General features: G+C 43.8%; 1 long non-coding RNA gene across 4 annotated transcripts; it reads right to left on the reverse strand.

Moving 5' to 3' along the window:
* Positions 1–14,035: 14,035 nt before the first annotated feature.
* LOC134341676 (uncharacterized) lies at positions 14,036–25,302 on the reverse strand. Of its 4 annotated transcripts, none has more exons than XR_010016838.1 (4): positions 22,923–23,430; positions 22,100–22,241; positions 19,585–19,702; positions 14,036–14,397 (listed from the first exon to the last, which is right to left on the reverse strand). It is a non-coding gene; the product is annotated as an uncharacterized LOC134341676 (long non-coding RNA). The 4 variants fall into 4 exon arrangements; XR_010016837.1 differs by having other exon boundaries at positions 22,828–23,430; XR_010016839.1 differs by lacking the exons at positions 22,100–22,241; positions 22,923–23,430 and adding an exon at positions 25,200–25,302.
* Between the last annotated feature and the right edge of the window lie 1,938 nt (positions 25,303–27,240).

Consider the following 27,240-nt stretch of genomic DNA (forward strand, 5'->3'; position numbering starts at 1 on the left):
GAAGCTGAATGCAGTGATAAAAACTGATGCATATCCAATCCCTAGTGTATATGATTGTGTGGATAAAGTTGGACAGGCCAAATTCCTTCCAAAATTGATTTGTTAAAAGGTTATTGGTGTGTTCCATTGACCGATAGAGGTGGAGAGATATCTGCATTTGTAACGCCATCTGGGTTATATGAATAAAATGTTCTTCCATTTGGGATGAAGAATGCACCAGGTTCTTTTCAGAGGATGATTAATAGCGTGATTCAGGGATGAGAAGATGCAGATGTCTATATTGGTGATTTAGTTAAAGGTAATACTACGTGGAAAGCACATATTACTGCGGTGGAGAAACTATTTGAGACACTTTCAAAAGCTAACTTAACTGTTAACTTAGCTAAAAGTGAATTTGGTCATTCCACTGTGACCGTTAAGGAAGAGGGTTAAGGAAATTACACTCCAATTTAGTAACACAGTTTAATGTTACAGGAGTAAAATATTTTGATCACTCATATTAAGGGTAAAGATAATGTGATCGCTGATTGTCTATCTAGATGTTAAATGTACAATGAAAAATTGTTTTATGGAGTGATATTTTAAGGTTTGTAACTCTCTTACTGTATATTAGTTTGTAAAGTGCTTTAAGTTAAGACTGTATGTATTGTGTATGTTGTAAATTTTATACTTTTTTATTTTTTTGTGTAAATTGTCAATTGTTAAAATTTTGTTCCCTGAGACTAATTTTTTTGGAGGGAGGTGTTACGTACCTCAAGGAGATATTTTTTGCATACCTCAAGGTGACTTTTTTTGTGAGAATGATGTAATGTTTTTTTGGAGGTCACCTGAGGTAATTTTTCCGCTGATGTGAGGTTACGTGATGACATGTTAACCACGGGTAGATAAGGGAAGAACTCAGATGACACAGTTACTTGTTTAGCTTTAGTTTTTAGTTTTTAGTTTTCCAACTAGAAAGTGTGGCTGTGTCTCCGTTTCTGTTGCGTATTTATTTTATGACGCAGTTTCATTTTTAAAACGGAGTGTTACATTCTGTTGCAAGGTACAATAGTGCTGGACTGGCAATTTTTGCTAAATGTGTTGATGTACCTTTTTCCAGCACTACTGGAGAGTGAAGACTTTATCGAAGTACAGGACCCGAAGGCTTAAGAAGTTCGTATCGTTCGGCAGTTTAACAAAGGATCGACCTTCTTCGTTGAAGAAGTAGCGACCTGAATCGTAGATAACTCTTGCTAAAAGACTAAGGAAGTTCATGCGGGATTTGCTTTCTAGAAACTAAGGTCAGTTGCTTTAAACCGTCTATTTCCTGCATCGTGAATCCTTTGGACAGAACCAACAAGAAAGTCGCGTCTATGAAGAAATCCTTCTCCAGAGAAGTCTCTCCCAATTGAACGTATAAATCTGTTGGACTTTCGAATTTACCATTTTAGGAACTGTATTTGACTTTACCGCTTTAAGAACTGTTTTCTCATTTAACGCTTTAAGAACCAGTACCGAATGACGATTTGTTGAACGGCTGCATTGCGGTTAACTTCCGGTCAAGGTTTTCGTTTGCATTTTTTTTTATTGTTTATCCGTGTTTAATAAATGTTTGGTTGGTTTTATATAACCTGTCTCGATTGATATTCATTGTTGCCGGTTATGTAACAACATACAATGCTAACACAGTGTCCCCCATTTCTGCAGCTGTGATACCACCACAAGCTCCCTGTGTTTAAACAGCTTTCCCTTTACTCTCTTTTACCCGACTATGAGCATTTTGAAACATCTGAAGCCCGAAAAGTCCGAAGTCATTCCTCCTCTTGTGATTGAATTGACTTTATTTCTTACATCCTTCACATACATGAGAAATAAAAATCGTTAGGTTACGTCTCCGTCTAAATATGCAATGTGCAATCCTAGTAATTTATAATAACTTATAATAAATAGAACAGGCAATGTAACATAGAAAAAACACTCAAATCAACTTGAATTATCAGTTTGACGGCCTGGTGGATGAAGCTGTCCCGGGGCCTGTTGGTCCTGGCTTTTATGCTGCATAAAGTTTCCCGGATTATTATCAAATCTCTGCCATCGTTTGGAATTTATTCATTTCAGGATGACCAGGCACATCATTGTTTGAATTTATGACATATTTGCCAAGTCTACTGATGTTTTATTCTAAAACTCCACTTAATTGCAATTGGAGAAGACGTTATCTACACAGACTGCCATTTAACGTAAAAACATACTTCATTCCATCCTTCAGCTCTCGTCTGAATTTCCTCTGTGTCAGTGTATAGATACAAGTATTGGTACACACACTGAGAGATTGCAACATGTACCCAAATTGCTGTAGTATATATACCGGGGAACTTAAATATTTGTTCAGGTAATAGTAATTTTCCGTTTGCCATTTCAGGGAATGAGCTGCATAGGACATCCAAAATAATATGAAATTAGCTGAAATTGCAAACAATAAAATCATCGATTTTCTGCGGTTTTCCACCACGTTAACTTTCCGTTTATCGCCGCTCTTCCGAAGCCCTCTGCGGACTCTGTTTGCCGCAATTATATGTCTTACTGTTAATCCATTGAAGATAAGAATTAAGCCGATTGGTAGCAATGGTGTTAAAATGCTATCTAGTATTTCAAGTCCTTTCCACACGGGTAAAGTAGCGTATTCATGTGTGAGGACGCAACGCCACGGGATGTTGTCAATGATGACGTAAGGTTCAACAGTAAAGTAAAACGGGACATTTCTCCCGCAGCTCACTATAACCATGGTCACCATAACCACCGTTGCTGTTCTCTCAGTGCAGTATCGTTCCCGCAGCTTTCGACAACATATTGCGATGAAACGATCAAAGGTAAAACTGACCGTAAACCAAACAGAACAGTCCCTCGTCACAACCATAAGAACAAGTGTCAGAGCGCATACTGGAGTGATGAGCAGGGATCTAGCGTAAATGTAGATATTGTTGGTCTGTTCCACTAAAGCAAAAACTATAATCGCCATCAGATCCGCTGTTGCCATTCCAACCAGATAACGGGTGATGCATTTGGAGAGTCCGCATTTTCCCCGAGATAAGATCACAATCGCCGTTAAATTAACTGCAAGGAATTCGGAGAGTAAAAAAAAAATCAACACAGAGTTATCGTTAGCTGCAAATGTCTGAATGACCACCATTATTCGAATGCTACGCAGTATATGATTTCTTTTTTTGGAAGTGAAAAGGAGAAATTAAATTTGTGCACACTCTGTCCGTACACTCCGGCTGGACAATAATGGACAGAATTAGCAGGGGGTTGGCGACTTTCCAACAGATTAGAACCGAGCATCTGATTTCCACGACTCATGTACTGGTGAAGGTCGATCGCTCCATAAACAACACCATTTCCATTATTTGAGGGGAAATAGCTGAAGGGATTATTTGTAGTAAAATCATGAGATTTATTGCCTAAGATATAATTTAGTAGTTTATGAAAGAATAAACCTGAGTATCGATATTCGACTGCCCGGGCGGTTGAAACAGCTGCCGATCTGGGAAAAAAAAACAATTGCAGTCGGCTCAGAAAGCCGAGCAAGGTGAAACTATGGGACTATGCCAATATCGGCACCAACGTAATTGACAAAAGAAATATAAAAATGCATCACATAGGAAAAAGATATATAAACTGAGTAAAGAAGCAATCAGATGCTTGAATCCTCAATTCTGGAAACACATTTTAGATGAAGGTAGCATCTGTGCTCAGTAAAAGTACGAACAGCGCAATTAAACGAAAGCAAGATGACGACGGCACCGTACACAGAGTGAGCAGCTCCAGTATCTTACCAGGGATACCGATCGCTACAATTGCAGGATAGAAAACACCCGCGATGTAGTAAATCACTGGATATCCCATATTCCGTCAGGGGCAGCGTTCAGTTGCACGGAAGGATCCAACTGCTCACATGCACTGGTGGCAGGTTTTACAGAGTGATATGCAATTCAGAGTAATTCCACTGAGGCAATTAGTGTGTTTATCACATCAGTCGCATTAGGGACAACCGGTTACACAAACACTTACATTAAAGTGTTTTTCTTACTCTGTCACCGTGCCATTAATTCGTATCCCCAAGGGATGTTTCAAGTTAATAACTTAAAAAAATATTATGAACGTTGCCACTGTACTTTCCAAGACATCTGACGACTGCTGCTGAAATGGGACATTTTCTGATCAGTGTTGTTTCTAACGTAGACAATTATCCTGAACAATCAACATGGACAATCAACTTCAAACAGATTTATTTTGTCCCGTTCATCGGAGCACATTCGCTTCTGATATTGCGGGCGGGACATCAGCTCGGCAGGTGAAATGGAGTACACTTTATTGAAGGAGAGGATAGGATCATTTTTTTTCTGTCGCTTTTTCTAGTCATTTTTAGTCATTTGAACGACGAAAGTCGCAGTATCACCTGATGCCATGTATCAAAACAAAAAACACGTTGTACCTATGTTATTCTAAGCATATAAAATTATCGAAAGCAATATTCCAGGCACCTGTGATAATAAAAAGTTACGCACGCACACGAATTTATCTGCGGCTTGTAGACGGATTGGTAAACGTTCATTTCTGGATTAGCAGAGAGTGGAGTTGTCTCTGACAAGTGTACGGCAGGGATTGGTGTTAGGCCCGTTGTTATTTATCATGTAGGTTAATGACTCAGAGGTCGCTGTAGTTAACGGAATCAGAAGAATTACGGACGACTCTTAGGTCGGGGGCGTTTGTCCAACCAGGAACTCTATCCAAGTTTGTAGCTTGATGTTGACTGGCTGGGAAATGGGTTGAAAAATGGCAGATAACATTTAATACAGATAAGTATAGGGTGTTCTGTTACGAGAGGAATGATACAGCAGGTTAGGACACACATATTGAATATGTGGACTTTAGTGTGCAGTACTTAGAATGAGACCTGGCAATACAGATCGACAATTCCAGGAAAGTGGCGTCACGGGCAGATCGGCTCATATTGAGCTCTGATCACATTGACATTCACAATCAGATCACTGAGTACACGAGTTAGAGACGTTATGTTCAAGCTGTACAACACGTTCCTGAGGCTGTAGATAGAATATTGGGGGGCTGTTCTGGTCATCTACTTACAGTTTTGAAATATCAATAAGCTTCAAAGAGTGCAGCGATAAATTGAAAGACAGAGTTCTGGAAATGAACAGGGTGAATTCACGCAGATTTTCCCCACACAAGGTCTATCATATAGATTCAATAGAGAGGCTGCGTGGATACTACTGAGGGAATGCAGAGGAGATTTACAATGAAGTTTCCTGGATTGGAGAGCGTACCTGAGGAGAACAGGTTGAGTGTACTTGGCCTTTTCTCCCTGCAGTGATGGAGAATGAGAGGTGACATGATAGAGGTGTATAAGATAATGAGAGGTATTGATCGTGTCGATAGTCAATGGTTCTTTTTTACCACCAGGGCTGAAATGGCTAACACGAGGAAGTATAGTTTAAAGGTGCTTGGAACTAGGTACAGAGAGGATGCCAGGGGTAAGTTTTTCACACAGAGAGTGGTGTGTGCATGGAATGCAGTGCCGGCGGCAGTGGTAAAAGCGGATACAATAGGGTATTTAAGAGCTTTTTAGACAGGTACATGGAGCTCAGAAAAATAGAAGGCAATACGCTGGGGAAAGTCTGGGGAGTGTCTAGAATAGGTTACATATTTGGCACAGCATTGTGGAACGAAGATCCTGTAATATGCTGCAATTTTTTATGTTTTATGTTCTATCCCTTGAATGAATCTACAACTAGACTTCATAGGCTTGGGGAGAAAGTTGACATATGCAGGAAGTGTATGTAGTAGACGTTACTCCCTTTGAGGGTAGAGCGAGTGTGGAAGGAACTGCAAGCGTAACTGGTAGATGCGGATTCGATTGTATCACTTCAGTGGAGGTTGTGTAGGTACGTAGAGGGACGGAGGGTGCAGATAAATATGGCGAGGCAGAACCACAGAGCAATGATCTAGATGGACGGAAAAGCCTATTTCTCTATAGTAATAATCTGTGACTTCATGACTATCCCTGTCCTATTTCCGCATTCAGTGTCTTCGCATTTTCCACTTCATCAACAAACTAAGTATGTGCAGAATAAAGAACAGAGGGCGTGTTCAAGCTCACCTTTCAATCTCATTTCCTTCTGCTTTTGTAGTACAAACCACTCTGTGCCTATTGTGGAACTCGTACCGATGATCGGTCCTCGGCTCTTTAGGAGAAAAAAGTCTCACCTTTCTCTGCGGCCCTCGGTTGCTTGGAGAAAGTCTCACGTCTGTAACAATGGTGGAACTGGTATCGATGTGCAGCCCACGGCTAACTGGAGGATGACTCGGCTCTCAGCATCCATCGTGGAACTGGTATCGATGTGTGGAGCTGGTAGCATAGAACATAGAACATAGAATAGTACAGCACAGTACAGGCCCTTCGGCCCACAATGTTGTGCCGACCCTCAAACCCTGCCTCCCATATAAACCCCCACCTTAGATTCCTCCATGTACCTGACAAGTAGTCTCTTAAACTTCACTAGTGTATCTGCCTCCACCACTGACTCAGGCAGTGCATTCCACGCACCCACCACTCTCTGAGTAAAAAACCTTCCTCTACTATCCCCCTTGAACTTCCCACCCCTTACCTTAAAGCCATGTCCTCTTGTATTGAGCAGTGGTGCCCTGGGGAAGAGGCGCTGGCTATCCACTCTATCTATTCCTCTTATTATCGTGTACACCTCTATCATGTCTCCTCTCATCCCCCTTCTCTCCAAAGAGTAAAACTCTAGCTCCCTTAATCTCTGATCATAATGCATACTTTCTAAACCAGGCAGCATCCTGGTAAATCTCCTCTGTACCCTTTCCAATGCTTCCATATCCTTCCTATAGTGAGGTGACCAGAATTGGACACAATACTCCAAATGTGGCCTAAGCAGAGTTTTATAGAGCTGCATCATTACATCGCGACTCTTAAACTCTATCCCTCGACTTATGGAAACTAACACCCCATAAGCTTTCTTAACTACCCTATCCACCTGTGAGGCAACTTTCAGGGATCTGTGGACATATTCCCCGAGATCCCTCTGCTCCTCCACACTACCAAGTATCCTGCCATTTACTTTGTACTCTGCCTTGGAGTTTGTCCTTCCAAAGTGTACCACCTCACACTTCTCCGGGTTGAACTCCATCTGCCACTTCTCAGCCCACTTCTGCATCCTATGAATGTCTCTCTGCAATCTTAGACAATCCTCTACACTATCTACAGCACCACCAACCTTTGTGTCGTCTGGAAACTTGCCAACCCACCCTTCTACCCCCACATCCATGTCGTTAATAAAAATCACGAAAAGTAGAGGTCCCAGAACAGATCCTTGTGGGACACCACTAGTCACAATCCTCCAATCTGAATGTACTCCCTCCACCACCACCCTCTGCCTTCTGCAGGCAAGCCATTCTGAATCCACTGGAGGATGACTCGGCTCTCAGTATCCACCGTGGAACTGGTATCGATGCGTGATGTGCGGAACTTGGATTATCACTGTAGGCTGACTCACCACTCTGTATCCATTGTGGAACTCGTCCTCATGCGTGGCCCTCGGCTCTTTGAGAAGACACTTTTCCTTTTCACACTTCCAACACTATTTGTGAGTCTGACTGCGCTAGTCTCACCGTGTGATTCACCTTTACTTGTAAATTGCTTTCTATCAGTAACTTGTAAACAGTTGCCATTTGTCCCAACAGCAATTGATTTCTATACCTAGTCCGCCATTACATTGCCAACTGCGCTATTAATCAATACATCCGTTCATTGATCGACACATCAACGTTCATACTAGCTTTGTTGACTTTTGTTATATTTGTGTTGCTACCAAGGTATCATTTATTTTCTGTCTCCAATTGCTCCTCCGATGGCAAAGATTTTTAGGATTGCGGCCTTTCAAGTAGCGAATAGGAAGAGGTAGAGATTACAGTGACGGAAGGAGATATATTTCTCGGCATAGCAGGTTTCTGATTAAAACGGAGACTCTGAGATGGCGAGTTTCCCTGCAACTTTGGTCAATGCTCAGACGCTGGAGGAGCTGCCTGGACGAGTACTGTACACAGTACACACTGCAGAATGAATTGTGATGAAGCGGGGTCCTTTGCTGGGTGGCACCAACATTCCTCACCTCTGGACCAAAAGTAGGACATTTTAAGAGGGGAGTCACAGAGCAAGTCTCCAACGTGAATCTATGCATCCTGTTGCAAGGCAGTTTGAAACTCATTTTGCCAATCTACCTGCAATTCATTGGTGTAGAAGAATTATTGCACATCACTAGTCAAATTAATTACAGTCAAGGTGAGATATGCAGAAATAAGAGATACGCTCAGTTATATGTTTGTGTACAATAAAATTGAGATAGTTTTAAAAAGAGATTTTGATATAGTTTGTAAGGAGCAGAAAGAGGTCTCTGCAGGATGAGCATGTCATAAATGGGGGGGGGGGGGCGGCGAAAGCGGACCCGAATGCAAGACACAGACACTGAAGTACTAGGAGCAGGACTTGACTAGAGAGCTGGGACAAGAACACAGACTTCGGCTAGCACATTGACTAGGCAAGTGGGACCAGGACAAGGAACTGGGAACTAGGAGCCTGGGCTGGGACTCCGAACCAGAGATTGGACAAGGATCCAGAACCTGGGTCTTGATTCGGGCTCGGACCCCGGAACTAGACGAGGACATGACGTGGCTACAGGACTGGACATGGATTGGTATCTTCATGGCTTGGATTCGTCGAGGGGAGGACATGACGCGACTTGGGTTCGGACTCCGAGCCAGGGACTGGACAAGGAAACAGAACCTGGGTCTTGACTCGGGCTCGGACTCCGAAAGTAGGCGAGGACAAGACTTGGCTACAGAACATGACATGGAACTCCTGCACAGGATGAGGCACATGGACAGGACGAGAACACAAACCTTGGCTTGGAAAGGACCAGGTTCTTGGAAGTGGCTTGGACAGGACGAGTTTCTTGGACGTGGCTTGGACAGGACGAAGTTCTTAGATGTGGCTTGGACAGGACGAGGTTCTTCGACGTGGTTTGGAAAGGACGAGGTTAAAGGGCAGTACGAGAGCCTCCAGCACAGGACGAGGGAACTTCAGCACCGGGCTGGAAGAGGTACTCCTGGGCTGGGCAAGAACATGAAGTCTTGTTGGTCGAGGGAGAGAGAGGAACGCACAGCCTTGGTCGAGGGTGAGATAGGAACACAGAGCCTAGAGCCTTGGTAATCTTGAGAGACAAGAACATGGAACACAGAGCCGGGACCCCTGCTTAGAAAGAGGACTTAGGGCTGGGACTCATACACAGAACACTGAGAGACAGATCTACACTCAAGGTAGCGGCAAACGACCGGACCTACATAGCGAAGGAGACAGCACAAAGATACGGTTGTAAACACAAGGTAGCGGCAAACGGCCGGACCTACCTAGCGAATCCGGACTTCACGGACCGGACCATAACAGAGCGGTAATCTGAAACACAAATGGATGAATATGGGCGCGTTCTAGAATGTTAGAGATGAAAACAGGTGGGAGAGATATCCTTCTTGTTCAGGTCTTTGTCTTTTCCTCCTGCCATTTCCCAGATTCCGACACATATTTTCATTTGTAAGACTGGACGGAATTTGGTACACTTACTATGAAATCCTCTTACAAACATAGTATTGACCAATCCGTTCAAATTTCAATCTGGACTCGTATGCGGATCCATGGAAACAGAATCAGTGGTTGCATAAACATATGCCGCTTGTATTCTGTGGCTAGAAGTAATGGTCTGGGAATCGAGAAGTGTTTTCATTGAATCAATGGCTGTGCAATGATAGTAGAGCTTAATATTTTACAACAGAACTTTACTGCGGTTTCCTGTCATGAAGAATATTTCAATTGCTGCTTTTTTCAGAACAATTACTGCAGACACACTGCAATGTCATTGCTGACCATGATGATGACGACATTGGTAACCAGGCCCATCACTGACCAGACTAATAATACTGTTGTCTCTGCAGACTTACCAGAGAGAAACAGTTGTGAGAGAATCATTTACAAATTGACGTTGATTTAAGGTGACAAGAGAGATTTAATAGGAAGTGGCGGGACCACTTTGACCAAGTAACTGGGTAAGTGTTTGAAGAGGTACCCGAGGATGATTCTGAGGTACACACTTTAAGAATATTCAAAATGTAATTGGACAGTCCATTGATAGGAATGACTTAACGGGGTAAGGTCGAAAGCGTGACAAATGAGGATAGCTTAGATGGTACAAACCGCTTGGGCCGCCGTTTTCACACCCGTTTACTAATACTATTTACTTTAAGAACAGGAACATTAATAGTTTCTGAGATTCTGTACCTGAATTGTGCTTCATTTCCGAAATCGGGCACTTGCGGCAGTTAGATTTAAAACCATAGAAACTACAGCACAGAAACAGGCCTTTTGGCCCTTCTTGGCTGTGCCGAACCATTTTCTGCCTAGTCCCACTGACCTGCACACGGACCATATCCCTCCATACACCTCCCATCCATGTATCTGTCCAATTTATTCTTAAATGTTAAAAAAGAACCCGCATTTATCACCTCGTCTGGCAGCTAATTCCATACTCCCACCACTCTCTGTGTGAAGAGGCCCCCCCCCACTAATGTTCCCTTTAAACTTTTCCCCCCTCACCCTTAACCCATGTCCTCTGGTTTTTTTTCTGCCCTTGCCTCAGTGGAAAAAGCCTGCTTGCATTCACTCTATCTATACCCATCATAATTTTATATACCCCTATCAAATCTCCCCTCATTCTTCTACGCTCCAAGGAATAAAGTCCTAACCTATTCAACCTTTCTCTGTAACTGAGTTTCTCAAGTCCCAGCAACATTCTTATAAACCTTATCTGCACTCTTTCAACCTTATTTATATCCTTCCTGTAATTTGGTGACCAAAACTGAACACAATACTCCAGATTCGGCCTCACCAATGCCTTATACAACCTCATCATAACATTCCAGCTCTTATACTCAATACTTCGATTAATAAAGGCCAATGTACCAAAAGCTCTCTTTACAACACTATCTACCTGTGACGACACTTTTAGGGAATTTTGTATCTGTATTTCCAGATCCCTCTGTTCCACTGCACTCCTCAGTGTCTTACCATTAACCCTGTATGGTCTACCTTGGTTTGTCCTTCCAACGTGCAATACCTCACACTTGTCAGTATTAAACTCCATCTGCCATTTTTCAACCCATTTTTCCAGATGGTCCAAGTCCCTCTGCAGGCTGTGAAAACCATCCTCACTGTCTACTACACCTCCAATCTTCGTATCATCAGCAAACTTGCTGATCCAATTTAACACATTATCATCCAGATCATTGATATAGATGACAAATAACAATGGACCCAGCACTGATCCCTGTGGCACACCACTAGTCACAGGCCTCCACTCAGAGAAGCAATTCTCTACCACCATTCTCTGGCTTCTTCCATCGAGCCAATGTCTAATCCAATTTACCACCTCTCCATGTATACCTAGCGACTGAATTTTCCTAACTAACCTCCCATGCGGGACTTTGTGAAAGGCCTTACTGAAGTCCATGTAGACAATATCCACTGCCTTCCCTTCATCCACTTTCCTGGTAACCTCCTCGAAAAACTCCAACAGATTGGTCAAACATGATCTACCACGCACAAAGCCATGTTGACTCTCCCTAATAAGCCCCTGTCTATCCAAATGCTTGTAGATTCTGTCTCTTAGTACTCCCTCCAATAACTTACCTACTACTGACGTTAAACTCACCGGCCTATAATTTCCCGGATTACTTTTCGATCCTTTTTTAAACAATGGAACAACATGAGCCACTCTCCAATCCTCCGGCACTTCACCCGTAGACAGCGACATTTTAAATATTTCTGCCAGGGCCCCCGCAATTTCAACACTAGTCTCCTTCAACGTCCAAGGGAACACCCTGTCAGGTCCCGGGGATTTAACCACTTTAATTTTCCTCAAGACAGCAAGCACCTCCTCCTTTTCAATCTGTACAGTTTCCATGGTCTCACTACTTGATTCCCTCAATTCCATAGATTTCATGCCAGCTTCCTTAGTAAATACAGACGCAAAAAAAAACTATTCAAGATCTCCCCCATTTCCTTTGGTTCCGCACAAAGCCGATCACTCTGATCTTCAAGAGGACCAATTTTATCCCTTACAATCCTTTTGCTCTTAATATACTTGTAAAAGCTCTTTGGATTATCCTTCACTTTGACTGCCAAGGCAACCTCATGTCTTCTTTTAGCCCTCCTGATTTCTTTTTTAAGTATTTTCTTGCACTTCTTATGCTCCTCAAGCACCTGATTTACCCCCTGTTTCGTATACATTTCGTACGACTCCTTCTTCTTCTTTATCAGAGTTGCAATATCCCTTGAGAACCCAAGGTTCCTTATTCCTATTCAATTTGCCTTTAATCCTGACAAGAATATACAAACTCTGCACTCTGTTATCTTTCATGGAGGGCAAATGATGCAACATCACAACGTTTATAAATGAGGTTATTTTGCTTGTCAGTATATGCAAGGTCAGTTGGAAGCACGGGACTGATGCGTCTGGATAAAACCTGTCCTCTCACCTTACTTCTTTGCACCCTGGGGAGTAGAATCAGGCGCCATACTCCGGAACCTTTTTTACCACTGTTGTGTAGGATCTGGTACGAGTTCTGTTGTAAAGAAAATATTCTTAATCCATTTAATTCTGCTTTCTGATTCAACAGCTGCATGCAATTACAATGAAATAATGCACCGTGGAAGTGTTGACGTCCGTAAAAGTACAAATTAATCAGGATGACGTGTAATCTACTCATAAGCCACTTGAAGGAAATCAAGGAAAGATAGATTGCAAATAATAGCTATCGGACATTCAGTGATATGACCCATTGAATACTGGAGGGAAATCACTTGCCGGCAGCTAAACTCGCAAAAGCACATTGATTCTTATGCTACTATGTGTTCCTCCCACCAGTTTTCGTTACCAACTTTCAGACATAACAGGCGAACAAAAATCAGATTTTTGACAGATTTGCTATTTCCATGCTGACGAAGAGTCTCGGCCCAAAACCTTGACTGTTCGCTTCCACGGATGCTGCCCGACCTGCTGAGTTCCTCCAGCGTGTTGTGCATGTTGCTTTGACCCCAGCATCTGCAGAGTATTTTGTGTTTGCTCTTTCCTTTAAAACTCGTAACAGAAAACACGACATATTGCGTTCTTCATTTTATGTCAAATGTGAGCATATCTGCCATGATACGCTTTCATACATGCTCTGATACGTTTTGTGGGTAAATCAAAAATATCTCGAGAGAAACCACTTGCCGACAGATAAACCCACCGAAGCACATTTATGCGAAAGACACTCTATCTTCCTGCCACTAGTTTTCGTTACCCATTTTTAGACGTAACAGGTAAACACAAATGTAATTGTTGACATTTTTTCTATTTCCTTTAAAGGTCGGAATAGTAAAACAACGACTACATCGTATTGCATTCTTTCTCTTATTGCAATTTTCTTCTACGTTAAATATCTGCCATGTTACGTTTTCATACATGTTCTGAAACGAAGGGGTTGACAGATATGACATGAAGAGAGGTAGGTTATACCCAAGGTGCAGGACACAGGAAACTGGGTGAGAGTCAGGCAGGGGAATGAGGTTAAATAGCCAACGCAGAGTACTCTTGTTGCTATCCCACACAACAACAGGCGGATCTCGATAGAAACTGTTGCGGGGGCGGCGGGGTGGGGGGAGATTACCTGGCAGAGGAAAGTCAAAGAGCTGACAGGGGATTCATTGGTTAGGGGAACAGAACAAGAGGGGACTAATATCGTCGTAGTAAGGCTTGCTTGTGATAGTGCAGTGGGAGCGGGTGGTGTGGTTACAATAAGTTGTAGGGGGAATGGGAGCCAGAATGATAGAACAAATAGTGGAGAGGGTGAATTGAATTGAATTGACTTTATTACATACATCCTTCATATACATGAGGAGTAGAAATCTTTATGTTACGTCTCCATCTAAATGTACAATGTGTAATTCATAACAAATAGTTCGTACATAGGACAGTCCATGTAACATAAAAATGCAATTGTATCAGGATGAATTAATCAGTCTGATGGCCGGGTGGAAGATGATATCCTGGAGCCTGTTTGTCCTTTTGCTGTGGTACCATTTCCTGGATGCTGGCAGCAGGAACAGTTTTTGGTTGTGTTGAATTGGGTCTCTCAATATCCTTTGGCCCTTTTTATACACCTGTCTCTGTAAATGTCCTGAATAGTGGGAAGTTCACATCTACAGATGCGCTGGACTGTCCGCACCATGCTCTGAAAAAAAAAATGATCAGAGATGACTTTTTGAAGGTGGGAGGAGTTATGACTGAGGAGCCTGACTGAATTTTGTGACGATATGACAAAGATTATTGATAATGGGAGATACGTTAAAACGGAGTACATGGATTTTAGTAACCGATTCCATACGGGTTACCATGGTAGACTCTCTCAGAAAGTCATAATGCCTGTTATCCAGGAAGTGTTGGCTGGTGGATTCAGAACGGGCTTGTCCATCGAAGGCAAATTATGCATGGAGTGTGTTCTTTCTCGAGATCGATGACTAGTGGGGTTCGGCAGGGATCCGCTCTGGGAGCATTTGCTTTTTCTGAACATTACAGTATAGATAATTTGGCTGAGGAAGGGGAAGGGTGGGTTAGTGTGTTTATAATGATATGAAGGTTTTTGGAATTCTGGGTGTGGAGAAGTTTGCCGTAGGTGACATTGGGACTCTCTGCCTGAGGTGGTGGTGGAGGTAGGTCCCTTCACAACATTTACGAAGTGGATGAGCATTGAAACTGCCGAGATACAATCAGCTACGAACCGAGTGCTGATAAATGGGACCAGTGCAGACAGTGAGTGGATGGTCAGAACAGGTATGGCCGGCCAAAGGCCTGTTTCCGTGCTGTGTGATCCAGCACTCCGGACATGACAAATTAACGATGGTGGCACTCGCAAGGCATTGATTTCAAAACTCCACAGCCCTCTCCAACCTGAAATAAACCAGACTGAACCCCTTTGTCACCATTGTGAATATCTGTTTCTGTCAAGGTAACATACAAATTGGTCACTTCTGCTAAACAACTGGCAATTGATGAAGTTCCTGTGTCGTCTTTCATTAACGTTGCTTCCTTACAACAAAACTAACCCTCTCACTGTGTCAGAATCAGTGATTAAATCCGGAACCAAACACTGTGTTTTCATCCCTGTACATTGTAACTTGAACCATCTCACTGAGGGTCTGATGGAGACACAACCCCTGCCCTCTGCACATGTGATCACATCTCCCCTGCTTCTGGCATTTCAAATACCCTCAGAATGGTTTTCTGATTCAGTCTGAAGGTTATGGTACATTCAGCTCATCTTCAGACCTGACAAACCATGTCTTCCCACAGCTGGTTGCACCTGTTGGTGTGTCCTCTTTCCTCCACCTCCAGCGAAGCTGCATCTCCACACAAACTCCTCACTAGAGATGATTGTCTGTACCCGGGATACAGAAAATCACATCACTGTCACTCTCCTGATTCCGTGTCTGAGCTGCTCACCTCCGGGTATCCTCCCTCAACAAGCCTCTTCCTCAGTCACCATCTGTGAGATTATTAGAAATACAATTAAGACGATCTATCGGACAGCTCCTGTACCCCTCCACACCTGAATATGCTTTGCTGGTTAAATCTATCTCTCTCCCTTTGCGAACTGCTGATATGTCACCAGATCCGAACCAGCTGTACAAATACGTGTCCTTCTCTGATGCAAAGGACACCGACCCCCCCCCCCTCCCCACTCCCCACACGCCCCTTCTCAATCTGCACTCGCAGCCCATGAACAAGACAGATGTTCCCAAACTCTGGGGCTCCGTAACAAACACAATATTAACAGCAAGATTTGGCAACAGCTAATATGATGATAGAATTGTTGCTTCCTGAAAGGACACGCGAGCTGTCTGATCCATTGGGCCATATCCTACTTTGTTTACAACTTAATTGGTCCCGGGACCCATCTTCCCCGGGTCACTGATCGTCCGATCTCCTCACTGGCCCCAGCATCCCCCCAAACACCCTTCTTCCGTACCACACTACCGACCACTCACACCACACCCTCACATCCACCCATAACCTCTACCCACACACACAGACAGATCCCCTTCACCCCAAACCCCCTTGGAGAACCACAACTAACCAATTCCACAGCCCGGGCTCCGGCACAAAGCTAAAACCGGGGCTGCAGGACCGCAGAGCCAGAAGCCTCCAGCCATCTGGCAGAGCTCGGTCCGCGCCCTGTTTCACTGCAACCGGCCCACGATTTACTCAAACCCGGGATTATCCCCATCCTCCTCGCCGCCGGAGCAGGAGAACCACCTGCAACAGGTTCGGTCGGCATTGTGCCTACGTTTACAGGAAGGTCGTCGCAGCAACACCGGTGGCTGGAGTTCTGCACATCGTCGCCGGTGTCTAAAGGTCCATGCAGCGCCACCAATGGCCGGAGGCTGGAGGGACAACGGAGAGGTAATTCGCAAACACCGCAATGTCCGCAGATGCTGGAGTTCCAAAGCAACATACAGAAAATTCTGCCGGATCATAGCAGGTCAGGCAGCATCTGTCGAAAAGAGTAAACAGTCGACGTTTTGGGTTTACACGCTTCTTCAAGAATGAAAAGGAAAGGGGAAAATATCTGAATAAAACGGGCGGGTGAGGAAAGGGCTAGCTGGAAGGTGATAAGTGAAGCTAGGTAGGTGGGAAAGCTCAAGAGCAGAAGAAAATAGAATCTGATAGGAGAGGAGAGTGGAGAATAGGAGAAAGGGATAGAGCAGTGAACCCAGGGAGAAGTGACAACCAGGTGAGAGGAAGTGAAAGGTCAGAGAGGAAGAGAGGGCGTGGGAGGGAGAGGTGAGAAGGAGATTTGTTCACCCGAAGGAGAAATCGATATTCATCCCGTCAGGTTGGAAGGTACCCAGACGGAATATGAGGTGCTGATCCTGGATCCTGAGGGTTGCCTCCTGTTGGCACAAGAGGAGGCGATGGAGTGACATGTCAGAGGGTAATGGGAATCGGAGGTCTGCACATTGCCACCAGTGGCTGGAAGTCCTTGCAGCGCCACCAGTGGCTGGAGGTCCATGCAGCGCCACCGGTGGCCAGAGGTCCATGCAGCGCCACCAGTGGTCGGAGGTTAATGCGGCGCCACCGGTGGCCAGAGGCGGGAGGTTCAACGGAGAGGTAAATCACAAACACGACAAAGTTTGCAGATGACGGAAATCCAGAGCAACAGACACAAAATGCTGGCGGAACTCAGCGGGCCGGACAGCATCTATGAACAGTCGACGTTTCCAGTTGAACTCTCCTTCAGGACGGAGAGGGAATGCGGGAAAATATCTGAATAAAATCGGGGCGGGCGAGGAAATCCCGAGCTGGAAGGTGATAAGTGAAGCCAGGTAGGTGGGAAAGCTCTAGAGCTGGAGAAAATAGAATCTAATAGGAGAGGAGAATGGAGAATAGGAGAAAGGGATGGAGCAGTGAACCCAGGGAGAAGTGATAACCAGGTGATTGGAAGTGAAAGGTCAGAGAGGAAGACAGGGAGTGGGAGGGAGAGATGAGCGGGTGATTTGTTCACCGAAAGGAGAAATCGATATTGATCCCGTCAGGTTGGATGGTACCCAGACGGAATATGAGGTGATGATCCTGGATCCTCAGGGTGGCCACATCTTGGCACAAGACGAGGCGATGAGGTGACATGTCAGAAGGGGAATGGGAAGCGGAATAAAAATGTTTAGACATCGAGATGTCCCGCTCGGAGCGGATAATTCAAAGGTTAATTTCTTATCAAAGCATGTATAGATGTACAAGCCAGATTTTTTTTCTTCTCCAGAGAGCCACGGAAGAAAGAAATAACATGAAAGTCGTTCGGAAAGAAACATCAAGCTCCCCCACTACCTCACTTTAAAAAAAGAACGGTATCCGGATCATCAACGTCCAAAAAAAAAAAATCGTCTCCCCGCACAGAACGGAAAAAGAACATCCTTACCCCCTCTCCCAGAAATAAAACCCTACCCCGCACAACTGCGGAGGAGCTGGTGTCACCAGTGTAGCGGAGCCGCACCGGGAGCAGCGGGCACAATAAGTGACCCCAGAAGATTCACAGGTGCATTGTCGCCTCATCTGGAAGTAGAGATTGGACAACGGAGACAGTTAGCGCTTTCACTGTGTCACCCCCGAACTCCACATGAAATTCCTCCAAACGAATCTGGGTAAACTTTAATGAGCAATAAATATAATTCCTCTCTTTGATCAGCTGTCTGAATGATCCCCTGACTCAGAGAGGAAGGGGTATCTATGATCCACATTGTCAGGGTGTTGAGTTTACCAGGAGACAGAGACTGCAGGGACGGGAGGTTTTCTGTTGACTAATACACTGTGTGTGGACCCCGCTGGCAATTCTGGTGTTGTGACCCGAATCGAGACAAACACCACGCTGCCCACTCCACCAACAACACGGCACAGCCGGACACATAACAGGGGACTTTACATCTCACAACATTGGATTCAGTGATGAAACCCGTGATTAATGTTGTTGTCCCACTGAAATCATAAGAAAAGTCCATTCATGTGTTTTTAAGTGCGAGCGCTCTCCCACAGGTGACGTCACACAGGCGCACCCACAAGCTTGACGTCACACATGAGTTCACCACACCGGGATCTGTCACCCACGCGCTGCGGTGCTCGAGCTTGATGGGTTTAACAGCTGAACTACTGATCAGGTGACCAGGCGCACCCCTCCTTCCCGCCCCACCCCCCAACCCCACGCGCCGCACTGCTATCAACAGAGGATTCAGGAGCTGCACTATTTCCATTTGTGCGAAGCGATGTCAATCACTGGTTACACCCAATAGCGGAGGGAGAGCAGCCGAGAGGGCGTGATCCCATCTCCCGCACCGGTCAGAACTCGCCATCAAGGCGGAGCAAAACACAAAGTAAATGTCCCGCTTTTTGATTTATTTCCATTTCTCTCCGAGGAAAGCTGGAGGCGTTTGTGAAGCGACTCCTGCGGCCAGACACTGTCCAGCCTGTATCCCACCACCTCAATGATATATATACATATATATATATATTTATATATCAACATTTCTATATTGTTAATGACACCAGAATTGTATAATTTATGTTCCGTGTGTTATCTGAATGTACTTGTCTGTGATGCTGCTGCAAGTCAGTGTTTCTCTGTACCTGTACCTTCCCGTACTTGTGCACTTGGAAATAAATTCAACAGGACCTGTGAAAATTCAGTGAGATTTCAGTAGTGATGATCATCTTGGCAACTAGGTAGGTAAAATGTGAAGAGACAGTACACTGTTAAGTACAAGAAACTGAACAGTGTCGATGATCAGAGGGATCTTGGAGTCCAAGTTCACAGATCCCTGAAAGAGACTACACGGCTGAACAGGGTGTCTCAGAAGGCAAAGAGCACGCTTACCTTTATTGTTGAGGCGCTGAGTTCAAATGTCGGGAGGTCTGTTCAGGCTCGAGATCGGCCACATCTGGAGTATTTCATACATTTCTGGTAGCCTCATTCTAGGAAGGATGTCCAGACTCTGGAGAGAGTGCAGACGAAGTTTACCAAGAAATTTCCTGGATTACAGGGTATGAATAATTTCAAAAGACATATGCCAAAGTTCACATTTGTTTCTCCTAGTTTTTACGGTTTAGGATCGTTTATATCAAAGTATATACTATAAATTCAGTATGTGTATTCCTGGGGGACCAGTAGTGATCGTCCTTAATATGTCCTCCGACCTTGCTGTATCTGCACATTCCGTGCCATCTTGTTCAAAATTTGTGCAGTCTGTATCCCACCAGCTCAGTGATATAAATAAACCATTTTGTTCAATCTCTGACCAGCCTGTATCTCACCTAAAATTATATATCAATAACCTTTCTCCCACAGTTGCTTTCATGCTGAAGCATTTTCCCTCACTGAGTTATTTCTGTAATCCTTTTTTGTAACCTGGAACTATTGGAATTTTTATTGAATGCAGCGTGTGGAAGAGCAAAGACAGTCACTAAAATTTTAGATTCAACGTAACAAAATGGCCACTGTGTTGCTCTTGTCATGAGGAGACTCACAGCATTTAAAATGGATTCCGTTGTTTACATTTTCGGTCATTTTCTGCATTGACAGGATAACAGTCAATGTGACCTGCGTGGAGTGGTGCACATATTTTTTCGCTTTCTGGTCACTGCCCCTCAGTGGGAGTTAGTTGCGTCAGGAGCAGATGTAACAGATTGATAAAAGGGTGTGGAGGATGTTGTGAGCATTTACTTTATGCACTGTATTATCCCTGTTTTGGATTAAACAGAACATTAATGATGATCCATTTTCCCATCTGGTTCCATTTGCTCATACCCCACACATCTTTTTCAAACTTTCTCCACCCTGTATCCCGCCAGCACAATTACTTATACCAATCATCTTGCTGAACCACTGCTCAGGCTGTATCCCACCATCTCAAAGATATGTACCGAACATCTTGTTCAACCTGTGTCCAGCCTGTATCCCACCACCTCAGTTATATATATATATCAAACATTTTATTCAAGCTCCGTCCAACCTGTATCCCAACAACTCAATGATATATATCAACCATCTTGTTCAACATCTATCCAGTCTGAATCCCACCACTTCAATGATATATATATCAACCATCTTGTTCAACCTCCGTCCAGCCTGTATCCCACCAACTCAATGATATATATCAACCATCTTGTTCAACATCTATACAGCCTGTATCCCACCACCTCAATGATACACATCAACCATCTTAATCAAGTTCTGTCCAGCCTGTATCCCACCACCTCAATGATATATAACAACCATCGTGTTCAACATCTGTCCTGTATGTATCCCACCAGCTCAGTGATATATATCAACCATCTTGTTCAACCTCCGTCCAGCCTGTATCCCACCACCTCAATGATATATAACAACCATCGTGTTCAACATCTGTCCTGTATGTATCCCACCAGCTCAGTGATATATATCAACCATCTTGTTCAACCTCCGTCCAGCCTGTATCCCACCACCTCAATGATACACATCAACCATCTTGTACAAACTGTGTCCAGCCTGTATCCCAACACCTTAATGATATATATCAACCATCTTGTTCAACCTCTGTCCAGCCTGTATCCCACCACTTCAATGATATATATCAACCATCTTGTTCAACCTCCGTCCAGCCTGTATCCCACCACCTCAATGATATATATCAACCATCTTGTTCAACCTCCGTCCAGCCTGTATCCCACCACCTCAATGATACATATCAAACATCTTATTCAAACTCTGTCCAGCCTGTATCCCAACACCTTAATGATATATAACAACCATCGTGTTCAACATCTGTCCAGTCTGTATCCCACCAGCTCAATAATATAAATAAACCATTTTTTTCAATCTCTTACCAGACTGTATCTTACCTATAATTATATATACTATTGAGGCCAGTTCATTGGCTATATTTAAGAGGGAGTTAGATGTGGCCCTTGTGGCTACGGGGGTCAGGGGGTATGGAGGGACGGCTCTGGCGGGGTTCTGAGTTGGATGATCAGCCATTATCATAATAAATGGCGGTGCAGGCTCGAAGGGCCGAATGGCCTACTCCTGCACCTATTTTCTATGTTTCTATGTTTCTATGTTTCTATATCAATAATCTTTCTCCCGCTGTTGTTTTCATGGTGAAGTATTGTCCCTCACTGAGTTATTTCTGTATTCCTTTTTTTGTTACCTGGAACTATTAGAAGTTTAATTGAATGCAGCGTGTGGAAGAGCGAAGACAGTCACTAAAAGTTTAGTTTCAACGTTACAAAATGGCCGCTGTGTTGATCTTGTCATAAAGACACTCACAGCATTTAAAATTGACTCGGTTGTTTACTTTTTCGTCATTTTTATCGGTCACTTTCTGCATTGACAGGATAACAGCCCGTGTTACCTGCGGGGAGTGGTGCACATTTTTTTTCGCTTTCTGGTCACTGCCCCTCAGTGGGAGTTAGTTGCGTCAGGAGCAAATGTAACACATTGATAGAAGGGTGTGGAGGTTGTTGTGAGCATTTACTCGAAGTACTGTATTATCCCTGTTTTGGATTAAACAGAAAATTAATGATGATTCATTTTCTCATCAGATCCCATTTGCTCATACCCCGCGCATTTTTTCAAACTTTCTCCAGCCTGTATCCCGCCAGCAAAATTACTTAAACCAACAGTCTTGCTGAACCTCTGCTGAGCCTGTATCCCAACAACTCAATGATATATATCAACCATCTTGTTCAACATCTGTCAAGCCTGTATCCCACCACTTCAATAATATGTATCAAATATTTTTTTCAACATATGTCCAGCCTGTATCCCACCACTTCAATGATATATATCAAACATCTTGTTCAACATCTGACAAGCCTGTATCCCACCACCTCAATGATATATATCAACCATCCTGCTCAGCATCTGTCCAGACTGCATCCCACCACTTCAATGATATATATCAACCATCCTGTTCAACCTCTGTCCAGCCTGTATCCCAGCACCTCAATGATACATATCAACCATCTCATTCAAACTCTGCCCAGACTGTAAGTCACCTATAATTATATATCAATATCCCACCAGCTCAGTGTTATAAATAAACCATTTTGTTCAATCTCTGACCAGTCTGTATCTCACCTATGGTTATATATCAATAATCTTTCTCCCACTGTTGTTTTCATGGTGAAGTATTTTCCCTCACTGAGGTATTTCTGTAATCCTTTTTTTGTTACCTGGAACTATTGGAAGTTTTATTGAATGCAGCGTGTGGAAGAGCGAAGACAGTCACTAAAAGTTTAGTTTCAACGTTACAAAATGGCCGCTGTGTTGATCTTGTCATTAAGAGATGCACAGCATTTAAAGTGGACTCCGTTGTTCACATTTTAGGTCATTTTTATCGGTCACTTTCTGCATTGACAGGATAACAGCCCATGTGACCTGCGGGGAGTGGTGCACATTTTTTTTCGCTTTCTGGTCACTGCCCCTCAGTGGGAGTTAGTTGCGTCAGGAGCAGATGTAGCAGATTGATAGAAGGGTGTGGAGGATGTTGTGAGCATTTACTTTATGTACTGTATTATCCCTGTTTTGGATTAAACAGAAAATTAATGATGATCCATTTTCCCATCTGGTTCCAGTTGCTCATACCCCGCGCATCTTTTTCAAACTTTCTCCTGCCTGTATCCCGCCAGCACAATTACTTATACCAACCATCTTGCTGAACCACTGCTCAGGCTGTATCCCACCATCTCAAAGATATGTACCGAAGATCTTGTTCAACCAGTATCCAGCCTATATCCCACCACCTCAGTTATGTATATCAAACTTTTTATTCAAGCTCCGTCCAGCCTGTATTCCAACAACTCAATGATATATATCAACCATCTTTTTCAACATCTGTCCAGTCTGTATCCCACCACTTCAATGATATATATCAACTTACTTGTTCAACCTCCGTCCAGCCTGTATCCCACCACTTCAATAATATATATCAACCATCTTGTTCGACATCTGTCCAGCCTGTATCTCACCACCTCAATGATACACATCAACCATCTTAATCAAATTCTGTCCAGCCTGTATCCCACCACCTCAATAATGTATAACAACCATCGTGTTCAACATCTGTCCTGTCTGTATCCCACCAGCTCAGTGTTATAAATAAACCATTTTGTTCAATCTCTGACCAGTCTGTATCTCACCTATGGTTATATATCAATAATCTTTCTCCCACTGTTGTTTTCATGGTGAAGTATTTTCCCTCACTGAGGTATTTCTGTAATCCTTTTTTTGTTACCTGGAACTATTGGAAGTTTTATTGAATGCAGCGTGTGGAAGAGCGAAGACAGTCACTAAAAGTTTAGTTTCAACGTTACAAAATGGCCGCTGTGTTGATCTTGTCATTAAGAGATGCACAGCATTTAAAGTGGACTCCGTTGTTTACATTTTCGGTCATTTTTATCGGTCACATCTGCATTGACAGGATAACAGCCCATGTGACCTGCGTGGAGTGGTGCACATTTTTTTTCGCTTTCTGGTCACTGCCCCTCAGTGGGAGCTACTGGCGTCAGGAGCAGATTTAACAGATTGATAGAAGGGTGTGGAGGATGATGTGAGCAGTTACTTTATGTACTGTATTATCCCTGTTTTGGATTAAATAGAAAATTGATGATGATCCATTTTCCAGTCTGGTTCCATTTGCTCATAAGCCGCGCATCTTTTTCAAACTTTCTCCAGCCTGTATCCCGCCAGCACAATTACTTATACCAACCATCCTGCTGAACCTCTGCTCAGGCTGTATACCACCATCTCAAAGATATGTACCGAAAATCTTGTTCAACCTGTGTCCAGCCTGCATCCCACCACCTCAGTTATATATATCAACCATTTTATTCAAGCCCCGTCCAGCCTGTATCCCAACAACTCAATGATATATATCAACCACCTTTTTCAACATCTGTCCAGTCTGTATCGCACCACCTCAATGATAGATATATATATCAATCACCTTGTTCAACCTCAGTCCAGCCTGTATCCCACCACCTCAATGATATATATCAACCATCTTGTTCAACCTCTGTCCAGCCTGTATCCCACCATTTCAATAATATATATCAACCATCATGTTCAACATACGTCCAGCCTGTATCCCACCACCTCAATGATATATATCAACCATCCTGTTCAACATCTGTCTAGTCTCTATCCCACCACTTCAATGATACATATCAACCATCTTATTCAAACTCTGTCCAGCCTGTATGCTAAAACCTCAATGATATATAACAACCATCGTGTTCAACATCTGTCCTGCCTGTATCCCACCACTTCAATGATATATATCAACCAACTTCAATCTCCGTCCAGACTGTATCCCACAACGTCAATGATATATATCAGCCATATTGTTGAACCTCTGTCCAGTCTGTATCCCACCACCTTAATGATATGTATCAACCACCTTGTTCAACGTCTGCCCATCAATGACTATATATCAACAATATTTCTTCTACCTTTGTCTTCGTTGTGACGTATTTTGCCTCACTGAGTTACTTCTGCAATCCGTGTTTTTTATCTGGAACTACCAGAGGATTTAATGAATACAGCTCGTGGTAGGGTGAAGACAGCGATTACAGTTTTATTTTCAACGTTACCAAATGTCCACCGTGTTAATCTTTGTTAGCAGGAGACTTGGGAGCAGAGATAACAGACTTATAGTTGTGTGGGGAGCACGTTGTGACCATTGACTCTATCGACTGTTTTACCCTTGTTTTGGAATGAAGAGAAGATTGATGATTGTTGGCATTACCACTGTGCAACTTTGTTCAGGCCGACACAAACATTTTGTATTTAGTCAATAGTTGTGCATCATTTAAAGTAAAAAGAGAAAATACTGGAAAAGTTCAGCAGATCGGGCAGCATCTTGGAGAACCCTAGTTCTAATACTGGATCTTCCACACTTTGCCTTCCTATAGATCCAATCCGATGTATCTAGTTTCCAGCATTTTATTTTCAATTTTATATTAAAAGCATTTTATTCCTGTTAGCCTGCAGGAAACGTGACAGCCAATTAAGACAAACAGTGTACGATTTAACTGCTGGAGATTATATGAAACGTACCCCTGTATCTAGAAATCCACGGCCATGTTTTCCAGCCCGATCTCTGGCCCTGTCAGAGGATCATCAGGTTCCTGTTCTGACACAGGCTGACGCCGGAGTGTTACTTTTTGAACTCTGAATGTCTGAGACACTGTAGCATATTACCGGAAACAAGGAGTCCTTGGAAAATTAGTGCTTGGTCTGTACTCTTCGGAAGCACCGGGCAGATGGAGCTCAGTATTTGGGATTTGGCCCAGGTCAGTACTTCTACAGATGGTGCTGGATGTTCCACAGACAGGAAACCGTCATTGAGCCTGGCGGTATACGCTTTAAGGCTTCAGTTTGCAGCACTGATGTTCCAGGTTTTGGGGATCTTTGAGTATATGGCCTGCTTTTCAGGTGCAGGGGGAGTGTAGGAAGGGTCCACGGAGGGGAGGCTTGCTTGTATGATGTTCCCAGAAAAGAGCAAAGTTCTCTGCGGTTCATTGCAGTCATGGGCAGAGCAGTATCCAGACGAAGGCGTGAAGTATCGACAAGAAGCTCAGAGACCTCGGCCTTCACCCTGCGTTGTGTAGCTGGATCCTGGACTTCCTGTCAGATCGCCGGCAGGTGGTAAGAGTGGGCTCCCTCACCTCTGTCTCTCTGACCCTCAGCACACATACCCCACAGGGTTGTCTCCTTGGCCCCCATGTTTTACTCGCTGTATTCCCATGACTTGTGTCGCCACCCACAGCTCCAATCTGCTAATTAAATTTGCTGACGATGTTATGCTAATCTCAAGTAATAACGAGGCAACCTACAGAGAAGAAGTCATCACCCCGACACAAGGGTATCAAGAAAACAACCTCTCCTTCAAAGTCACAAAAAGAAAGGAGCTGGTTGTAGACTATCGGAGTCTAACCCCTATTTACGTTAATGGATCTGGGGGTTGATAGGGTGAATAGCATTAAGTTCCTGGGCATAAATATCACCGAGGGTCTCACGTGGTCTGTACCTACCTGCTGCATGGCGAAAAACGCACCACAGCATCTCATTGAAGAAGAAGTTTTATATGGGCCCCCAAATCCAAAGGCCTTCATACAGGGGCACAATTGAGAGCATCTGACATGTTGCATCACTGCCTGGTGTGAGAGCTGTACTTCCCTCAATCGCAGGAGCCTTCAGAGAGCGGTGCGGACAGCCCAGTGCATCTGTAGATGTGAACAACCCACTATTCAGGACATTTACAAAGACAGTTGTGCAAAAAGGGCCGGAAGGGTCACTGGGGACCGGAGTCATGCAAACCACAAACTTTTCCAGGTGCTACCATCCAGGAAACGTTACTGCAGCATAAAAGCCAGGACAAACAGTATCTGGGACAACTTATTTCATCGGGTCTTCAGACTGATTAATTCAAGGACAAGACTGTATTTCTATGTTATATTGTTATACATACTATAGAGTATAAATTACTGT

This window comes from Mobula hypostoma, unplaced genomic scaffold (genome assembly GCF_963921235.1).
Source record: "Mobula hypostoma unplaced genomic scaffold, sMobHyp1.1 scaffold_36, whole genome shotgun sequence".
Taxonomy (NCBI): Eukaryota; Metazoa; Chordata; class Chondrichthyes; order Myliobatiformes; family Myliobatidae; genus Mobula; species Mobula hypostoma.